The 11,313-nt window shown below is 31.3% G+C and overlaps 1 protein-coding gene across 1 annotated transcript in view; it reads right to left on the bottom strand.

Moving 5' to 3' along the window:
* LOC140046810 (uncharacterized) overlaps nucleotides 1-11,313 on the bottom strand; it is a 423,911-nt gene that overhangs the window by 177,782 nt on the left and 234,816 nt on the right. The gene's annotated exons all lie outside the window — the stretch shown is intronic.

Here is an 11,313-nt window from a genome sequence, read left to right as displayed (position 1 = left end):
ACAACTAAACTAAATATCACAATCGGACGAGCATAATTGAAGATTTATTGACATAATTATATGTTTTTTGTTTGTTTTACTGATCACCTGATACAAATAAATGAAACGAATGTAGATACAGAAACAAAATCATAATGGTAACAGATTCATTGACGTAATTATATGTTTATTTGTTTTACCATAGAGATACTATAATATCTCTATGGTTTTACTGATTACCTGATACATTTACATTTAATGTTAAATGTAAATAAATGGAACGAATATAGATACCGTAGTTAAACGAAATGGTAACAGATTCATTGACGTAATTATTATGTATGTTTGCTTTACTGATCATCTGATAGCCTACATTTACATTTAATGTTAAAAGTAAATAAATGAAACGATGATCTCTTTGCTTTTCTTCCTTATATCTTTACTCTTTTTAAAAGTTTTACTAACGATTTTTATTTTATTTTATTTTATTATATTTATATTTTTGCTTTATGTACACGACAACTAACGATTAAATAACAGTTTTTCACATCGCAACTTATACAACGTAATTTTGAAAACTACAACCATTTTTCTATATACATACAACGTACATTTCTAGTCTAACAAAAACATTTTTCTAACCTTTCTATTATTTAAAAGTCGAAGATAGCCAGGTCTCAGGTCCATTCTATTGTCGCCACAGATTGATATCTTCATCAGTACTTCTATGAATGGATGATTAGGTGGAAACACGAACGCTAGTTGATCATACCCAGTACCGTTTAGATCGTACGATTAATCGGGGAAACCACCTCACGAAGATACCGTAGAAACAAAATGGTAACACTAACAACTCCATGGTAACAGATTCATTGACGTAATTATATGTTTATTTGTTTTTTACTGATTACCGGATACATTTAATGTTAAATGTAAATAAATGAAACGATTGTAGATACAGAAACAAAATGGTAACGGATTCATTGACGACATATTTATGGATTTTAGTTTTTTGTTTTACGACGACTCGGCTATACTAGTTGAACCTATTTTCCCATCTTTTTATAATGGTATAGTCCATACAAGTCGAGGTGGCCGAAAATGGCACCTGATCCTATTGTTTTAATGGCAGGTCTTTCTTAAGAAGGGCCTACTGTAGGCCTAGACTTTTTTATTTAGCCAAGCTAGGCTTAGGCCTATAGCCTACACAGACAGCCAATACGGCGCTAGGCCTACGCCCATAATCTAGTAACTAGGCCTAGCCTAGGCCTACTAGCTAGACCTAGTAGTACTGTACGTAGAGAGGCATTAGAGCCAGGCCTAGCCTTCTACCTAGGCCTACTATTCTCTTTTAATCTAGGCCCTTGTAGGCTAGCCTAGTAATAATGATGTAAGGCGATCAGAGAAACTTAAACCAATAGACGATTTTCGTGCTACGGAAGCCATCTTGCAGAATATGTACAAAAAATAAAAAATATATTTAGATTAATATTAAAGACCCCTTCCCTGCAATTTTGGACGTTTTTTGGAAAATAATACATATATATCACTTTAAAAACATTAAACCATGTCATTCCTTGTCTTAAATGTACGTTTTATGGTAAATTATGATAAAAAGTGAGAAACAATGCACTACCTAAGTAGCTTGCGGCGATCGACCTCTCGTGGACGGTCTTAGGCCTAGCCTAGCTAGGCTTAGTTTTGTAGGCCTAGCTGGTAAACATCGGTAACGTACAAACATCGTACGCGAGCTATATACCTAGCCTGACGTTGTATAGTTGCTGCATTAATTGTCTTTCTATTTTTGCCAGACTCCGTTGATACAAATTGGGGAAAACCCGGTATTTTCGCTGAAAAGTTAGGAGTCTTCCATTTGTTTTGGCCTCACGATCGATCGAAAAGTGGGCGAATTACAGGTGAAAAACAAAAATATCAATCCGCGCGCAATGCATTTTGGGATTTATAGCGGGCCGCTATAATTATTAGAATCGACTTATTTTTCACATTTTTAACCGTTTAAAGACGAAAAAAGATATCGCAATAAGACCATATAGTATTATTTTTACATTAAATATAGTTTGTGATCTTAAATTAGATCTAAAAAACGTAGGGAATGGGGCTTTAAGATAATAAATGTTTGCTGATGTCTTTAATATGACTGATAGCCCTCTGGACCAGTCCAGATCAAATTTGAGATAACAAATTAGGCCTATTATAAGAGATCTGTGGAGCCCAAAAGTCTTTAGTATGACTTTGTAGTCCCCAAAAAATGTTTTCATAGCTTTCATTCAATCACCATACTACTGTACTGTTATTGAGATTAAATAGTAAAGTTCATTAATAATAATAGTGGTTTTGGTTTACAAGTTGAAATAATTAATTAGGCCAGACAAAATATATTGTTAAGTTACCACTCTTCCCTGATTTTTTTAGCCTCTTCTCTTTTTCTTTTCTGACTGACAACAAAATAACTAACAATTACGATAAATCATTACATTTTATTTTACCAACAGGAACAATTTTATTGCATTAAATAGTTTCTTAAAGTTGAAAATAGTGATTCATTTGTTCGTGTTTGAAGGAATTAGTATCACTTTATTTCAAGATGGTAGCATAAAACAATGTTGATGACCTATTAAAGCATAGTACTTTAGTAAAAAAAAAAAACGTCCTTGATGCTTAACAAGTATATATATTTTTTGGCCTTATAAAACAGGTATTCTAAAATGTGAAACCTCAATAATATATAGAGTATGATTTAAACACTAGCATTCGTTTCCTTTCTTTTTGAATAATTGAAGTCGTGAATATGTTTTAACTTCCTGTTTTTGCAGTTAAATATTTTGCAAGATTGTTTGAGGAAGTCAGTATTGTATTTGGTGAATATTCATTTATTTATGGTCAAACACAATAAAATATTGTACATGGTTTGAAATTATTTTCGTTTAAAAAAAAATATAAAAATCAGTTAAAAAGGTTAAAATTTGGTAAATACAGATAAAGCACATATAAATTCAGATAAAATATATCATTTAAAATACAAAAGTAAGATTGGTGTGTGTAAGGGAATAGCATAAAATGACTACTGTTTCCATGTTTCATTAAATTGCCTCATTGCAGTAGGGAGAAACAAGTTTCTCATTCTGTTGGTTTTCCATCTTGGGTAAACGCCTTGACAATTGCTAAAAAATCACTCACCTGAACCGCATAAGCTCTCTATTTGTTAGAGAAAGAAGACAGGGTTTTTAGTCAAAATAACGATTTAGATTTATCTGCCAATTGTGATATCGATGTTTCACAAATAAGTAGTATATTATGCTATTGAAATTAGTAAATTTTAGGTCATAATTTATTATTTCAAGCCCAGCTAGGCCTTCCTCTAGTAAGCCAGCCTTCAATTGGGCGAAAACATGCAGCCTGTCCACCAGGCTACGAATGAGATAGGCTAGTTTGTCTAGCCTAGGCCTAATATCGTCAAATGGTCGTGATTAGAATGTCAAATGTTGACAAAATTTACGTTACTATTTATTTAGTATTCTTTCAAATAAATACAACTTGTAATGCAAACTTATGAACCAGAAAAAAAATGTTGTATTTTGTTTGTAATTAGTCTCTGATTTCCTATATATTTAAATAACTGTACAGGAAGTATATAAAACATTACATTATTGTTTCAGGTGCTGAAGGGTTAAGGGGGTGATTTATTATTTATTATTTTATTAGCTGCCTTCACTATCCAATCAATGTATATGTCATCTACTATAGTGTAATTAATTGTATAAACAGCCCCTTTAATTTAATGATATATTCAGCTTTCATCATCTATGCCATTTTCATCTATTCTATTTTCATCATCTATTCATCCGCATTGATAGAAATTTCATTGATGCAATTTTCATCATAACCAATAACTTGCCTAAGCGACGTTTCATAGATTCTGGTTTCACCAAAATATGTTCCGCTTGATGTTAATGAAAGTTTTCAGTTATGACATCGAAGAGAGCTTAGTTGTACAATCTTCATGGTAAATTCAAGCTAATTTACTACTGATGTTTATACTATGTATGCTGGTTTTGCATAAAATTGCATAAGCAAGCTGCATCACTTTAATCGTCCCTAGATAATTATACTAATTTATCAAACTAAATGATATTAAAGCTTGTTAATATTTTATTTTATATACCATAGTAAAAATTATTTTCACAGCATAGGTTTATAGTATTACTGTATGTTGACCAGGTTTATATAAGATGTTCTATCCACAAATTTTATAGAATGCCAGGCACTAAATCGACAGAAAAAAAGGTAACATTGATTTAAAAAAAAGATTCTTGACAATCACAACAGGTTCAATGAAGATCACTTAACCTTAAAGAAGGCAAGACTGATTGAGGAAGTAATGCAATTCACAAAATAAAGAAATAGGGTGTTGGCCCTTGGTATAACAATAAGCATCTTATAATAGGCAGCTTTATGATCGGACTGTGCAATTTTGAATGTAATGTTATTTTATCATGTATGTTTCTTTAGATTCAGTGTGTAAATGTGAGTTGTAATAGTATAGTTATTTATTTCATTTTATAATACTGTATTTTTACTTGTTGTAATTGTACAATGATCGTTTAGTATCAAACAGTATTTATACAAATAATTATTATTATCTATTTTAAGATCACAAACTATATTTAATGTAAAAATAATACTATATGGTCCTATTGCGATAACTTTTTTCGTCTTTAAATGGTTAAAAATTATAAATGCCAAAATGCATTGCGCGTGGATTGATATTTCTGTTTTTCTTCTGTAATTCACCCACTTTTCGATCGATCGTGAGGCCAAAACAAATGGAAGACTCCTAACTTTTCAGCGAAAATACCGGGTTTTCCCCAATTTGTATCAACGGAGTCTGGCAAAAATAGAAAGACAATTAATGCAGCAACTATACAACGTCAGGCTAGGTATATAGCTAGCGTACGATGTTTGTACTTTACCGATGTTTACCAGCTAGGCCTACAAAACTAAGCCTAGATAGGCTAGGCCTAAAGACCGTCCACGAGAGGTCAGTCGCCGCGAGCTACTTAGGTAGTGCATTGTTTCTCACTTTTTATCATAATTTACCATAAAACGTACATTTAAGACAAGGAATGACCTGGTTTAATGTTTTTAAAGTAATATATGTATTATTTTTACAAAACCTCACAAATTGTAGGGAAGGTGTCTTTAATGTTTTATATTCTAATGGTACAAACAATGGCATCTAGTGTTAATAAGTCAACAAATGACCAAACAATCCTATAGACCTAGCTAGTAATAGCAATTAGCCTAGCAAGGTAGAAAGGCAGCAATTCTATTACAAAATTTCGAAAAGCAACTGAAACTTATCTACTAATTCTAAAAACTAACTAAAGGATTGACTAATTCTGGTTTTTTTTTCCAAGATTTTATGTCTTGTAGAGATTAAAGATTAAGAGATTAATTAATCAAAATCATAAAAACAATCTAAAGCTATAAATTGAATTGCTTTTTTTGTCTAATTTAATACATGTATCTCAAACCTGCCAACTTTTTCAGTGGCCAATGCGTGAGACATTAAATTAAATTGTATATAGCGATCTCTATGTTATAATAACTTGAAAAACGCCCTGAGCTGTATGTTAAATTTTTCGCCGAATTGAGTTTGCCTTTCCTGTACTACTGTACCTCAACCATAAAATACAAATAAACATATGCTTTAATAGGCCGGTCAGTCTAATTACCAAAAACAACCGAAAACAACCAAAACAACTGAAAACAGCCATAAACAACCGAAAACAAAATAAAACTAGATTTAATTCGTCACTATGACGAATTATAGGTTATATGCATTGATTTTAATAAAGATAATTGATTTTTAAAAGATATTTTGATTCATTGATTTTCTCAGATTCTTTAATTATTTATAATATATGATAGGACCTTGCTAACGCGAATACAATAGCCGGTATCACAATCCGATCAAAGATCCCTCTGCGTATAATGTCATAAACCACATTTGCTGTTACATAATAATAAAGACATAAGTTATTTTTTATCTAGATTTCATTATAAATCATGTGTATAATATATACACTAAGAAATAAATTTGAACAAACAATACGGATAATAAAAAAAAAATCTTATTTCGTTTCCCAAGGTGAGACTCGATCTCGGTACCTTGAGTGCCATAGACACGAGCACACACCACCGAGCCATGCACAACTGTCTAAAAATTGTAGAAAAATTCCTCCGTGTATTTACTATGCAGTAACCACTTTGGTGCAGATAGATTATTACATACCGCAATGAATTATAATTTTTTACTATGATGACATCTCTAAAAATGTACAAAAATGATGCACTGTCAAACTATATACTTTTAACTTTAATATATGAACTTTTGGAGGAAGAAAGTTAATGTTAAGTTTGTTATTTTGGCCTAAGAAAATGTCATAATTTGTTTGATTGTCGAAATGAATTTTTTTAAATTTAATATGCAATTAATTATGGCTTAATCAACTTTTGTTCCCTTAGTTTAATAATAAATCATACATAAGATACATACACTTCAAGAAAATGAAATAAAAAATATGTGTTCCCGAGCATTCTGACGATCTATATTAATTTTAAAATTTAGCATATTTTCACCATTTTGTTAACTTACACGTGCGTAGCCTGTCACTTTTGACGTGCTCGTATAAGGCAATTACGCGTTGAAAAGTGAATAAAATATGATGATATTATTAAAGAAAGGTTGTACAACCGAAATCGGACAAAAAGAGTGCGCATTAACGTATAACGCGCAGTGCGCGTGCAAAAATCTGCGCACTCATGGCAATTTTTTAAACGCTTAAAATTGCCTGAAACGTACTCTAATTTCATCGAAAATAAATTTTGACAATTTTGAACATTTTAAGCGCGCGTACGCAAGCGTTATATGCGCTACGCACGTAATTGTATTGCCATATGATGAAATATGACCTGAAATTTATGAGTACCAAATTTTGTTTAATTGTGATTCATGCTTGTGAAGATATGATTACAAACGTGATTTCGTAAAATCGCGCGTAGACCGCGTAATTTTTGATTACGCATCGTGAAAATATAACCACATCGATTCCTGGCCATAAGGAATATACTCTGAAAAATTGACTTAAATAGATGAAACTGATATCAAGATAATTCACGGACAAAATAGTGCTAAGGAAAGAATAAATAAACTAGATCTGAACTCGTCACTTGAGGACGAGTTTGGTTATCCGCCCGCAACAAAACGTATCTTGTGCGCATTCAAGTACTTTTCAGTTATGGCTTTTCCAAAAAGTAGCCTATTCAAAATTAAAACTGCCTTTTCAGTGTAACAACCAAATAAATCCTTTTATTAAATTGTTTTCCCGTGACGGGACTCGATCCCGGTACCTCTGATACCAAAGTCGGTGGCACTACACATCGAGCCATATGAGCACCTGCTGAAGAAAATCCGACGAAAGTTTCCTCGTTCATTCGGTATGTCGTGAACCACTCGATGCAAATAGATTATTACTTATCAAACTAAATCATAATTTTTACTATGATGAAATCTTCACAAATTTTAAACAGTGACATATTAGCAAAGTGCATACTTTCAAGTTTTATATATCAACATGTAAAGAAAAAAGATAAACATTATGTTTATTGTTTTGCTCTTTGAATATGTTATTGTTTGTTTGATGATAAAAATTTCGAAAATTATATTTAATATGCAAATAATGTAGCCATCAAAAACGTTTTAACATTCAACACTATAATAAATCAGATCTACAATTCATAGACTGTGATAAAATAAAATAAAAAATGGGGGTAACCTTGCATTCTGATGAACTGTATCACTTTTAAAAGTAGACATATTTTGCAACATTTTCACAATTTGTTGACTTTTTTGTGCGCAACCAGTCATGTTTAACGTGCTCGTAGAACGCCATTTCAAGTTGAAAAGTGAATAAAATAACGTAAAATTGTTAACCTAAGTTTGAAAAACACAATTTATGTAAAAGAAAAGCTCATACGCGTTCCCTGCGCCGTGCGCGCGTAAAAAAGTGCGCACCAGTGGCAATTTTTAAACCCTTAAAATGACCTGAAACGTGCTCTAATTTAATCAGAAATTGATTTGAAGCATTTTAAAATTTCAAACGCCGTTTACGCACGCACTTTCTAATGTTACAAAATTCGGTAGGGATAAAAAAGTTAACAATTAATGTAAAGCAAACGTGGCTGAAAATTACGTTAAAAAATATTTATCTGTTTCAAAGTTATGATCAATTTAAGATTTTCAGAAAATCGCGCGTAACTTACGATAAGATCATGATACAGCGTCCAAAAGCTTGGCTGCACATCTTCAGTTAAATGTCTATATGTTGACCAAGTTACAACATGTTATGTTCACGCGTTGCAGAGAAACAGCGTGTACAAATTTGGAGCATTTTAAAATTTCAAACGCAATTTACGCGCAAACTTTCTAGTCTCCAAAAATGTGCTAGAGATTGAAAAAGTTAGTCATTGATGTGAAGAAAACGTGGCTGCAAGTTACGTTAAAAAATATTTATCGGTTTCGAAGTTATGATCAATTTAAGATTTTCAGAAAATCGCGCGTGACTTACGCTACGCGGATCTGACAGCGTCCAAAAGCTTGGCTGCACATCTTCAGTTAAATTTCTAAATGTTTACCAAGTTACAACATTTTATGTTAACACGTTGCAGAGAAACGTCGCGTACAAAAAGTGGCGGAAAGAAAGAAGAATAATAAAAAAAAAGAAACACTACAATTCCAAGGGCTTATCCGCTTGAGGCGGATAACCAATAAATAAAGATTTTGACAGAATCAAGAGGTTATATGCATGATAATGCATATAACCTAATAATCTAAATACCGAAAACAAATTTGTATATACATTTTTAATGTCGCCCTCTACTGATGGTTGTTTCTAGAGTTAAGACCATGACAGAGAGAAGGTTAAGACCGCGTGCGCAAAAGCCAAGGAAGACCCTACGAAATGGTAGTGTGCACAAAATACAACTAAAAATCGTACAATCAATCAATGATAACATCGCATTTACTTACATACAGAATCTATGAACATATTTTAATTTTAGTCATTTCGATTTTTGATCCAGAAACCAACGCATTTACTCCTCACAATAATTGTGAATCACGTTAATCCATAGTATAGAAAGTAAATTGACTATGGTTAATCATGATCAATTTAATTATAGATTTTCAAAGATAATAATACAAAAATGATATTTTAAGAATATTGATAACATTAGGGACTATAAAGTATACTTAAAACCAGCTCACGATTAAGGATTCAATAAAATCTATTCAGTAAAATTACCGTAGTCGAGTAAATAACGTTTTTATCCTTAATCACTTCAGTATAGTGACGAAAATGCAAAGTTAGGTAAAATCATGCTTTGTTTTTGAAAATCTAAAGACTAAAAACGAAATGTGTTAGATTTTGGAAGTAAATGTAGTCTACGGTGTATATCATTGAATTTGTACGATTTTTTGGAGTTGTATTTTGTGCACACTACCATTTCGTAGGATCTTCCTTGGCTTTTGCGCATGTGGTTTTCTCTCTGTACGGTCTTAGCTTTAGAAACACTCATCAATAGAGAGCGACATTAAAAAAAATATTAATTTTTTATTTTGTTTATTGGTTTGTTTTCGATTGTTTACGGTTGTTTGTGGTTGTTTTCGGTTATTTTCGGTTGTTTTCGGTAATTAGACTGACCCGCTTAGGCTATTTTATGCTCAAATTAAATGAAGTGTAGTCCTGGACTATTTTCCCTTCAAAATAGGCAACATTTTTCAGCATCAATACAATTTTCAGCATCAATACAATTTTCAGCATCAATACAATTTTCAGCATCAATACAATTTTCACCATCAATACAATTTTCACCATCAATACAATTTTCACCATCAATACAATTTTCACCATCAATACAATTTTCACCATCAGTACAATTTTCACCATCAGTACAATTTTCACCATCAATACAATTTTCATCATCAATACAATTTTCACCATCAATACAATTTTCACCATCAATACAATTTTCACCATCAATACAATTTTCACCATCAATACAATTTTCATTATCAATACAATTTTCACCATCAATACAATTTTCACCATCAATACAATTTTCACCATCAGTACAATTTTCACCATCAATACAATTTTCACCATCAATACAATTTTTATTATCAATACAATTTTCACCATCAATACAATTTTCACCATCAATACGATTTTCACCATCAGTACAATTTTCACCATTAATACAATTTTCACCATCAATACGATTTTCACCATCAGTACAATTTTCATTATCTGTGCCATTTTATTGATGCAATTTTCATCATGATGATGATTAGGTTTAAAAAAGGTGGTAAAAAACCCTTTTTTTGAACCAGAGGCTTCCATTGGTACACCATAGAGACAAAGAATCTAATATTAAATAACCAGGCCATTTTCTTGGGTGTTTATCTTGTTAAGTTTTAATAAATTGCAGTTGATAAAGAGGTTGTTAACAATAACTAGATATGAATATCAATCAATATGTTACTACAAAATAGAAAAAAAAATCATTAGAAGAATGTTGTAAACATTTAAAAATAAATCACAATTGACAATTTAATAATTATCATTGTCAAATTGACCTTATAATATACTAGCAATTTTACCCGCCCCAGGGCGGGTTTCAAACTTAGTTTAAAGCCTTCTCAGTACATAACACCCGACTCCAGTATCTCCCTATACTCACCAACCCCCAACCCTCTTCAATAACTCTTTTTTTTTTAAATAAATTCTTCCCCCAACAAATTCAATTCAACTTTAGATTTGTTTTGGTCTTTTTTGTCATAATTGTTAAAGTTATATTATTATATTATGAGAGTGACAAATAAAGTATTTACACAAATATATATATTTTGGCATTATGTGTACAATATAAATATAAAAAAAGATACTTTAAGTTTAAACACTCAAGTCGCTAGTATTACAAAGAATATATAATTTCTTTTTAAAGAATTGTAGGCAATTTAAAAAAATGTCCTAAATAGGATAGTTTTTGCAGTTTAATAAGCATGACAGATTTGCTCCTGTATACTGAAATCCATTAAAGATATATTGTCACCTGGAAAATATATATATATTTTTCTTGAATATGCAATTTTAATTTCATAATAGTTATTCACTTTGACCAAAAATTGGAGCGAAAATAAAATTTTTTACCTGAAAATAATGCAAAAAATAGTCAAATTATCAGACAATG

Source organism: Antedon mediterranea, chromosome 4, assembly GCF_964355755.1.
Source record: "Antedon mediterranea chromosome 4, ecAntMedi1.1, whole genome shotgun sequence".
Classification (NCBI taxonomy): Eukaryota; Metazoa; Echinodermata; class Crinoidea; order Comatulida; family Antedonidae; genus Antedon; species Antedon mediterranea.
Note: the sequence above shows the minus strand (reverse complement) of the source record. Positions and strands in the feature narration are given on the sequence as shown.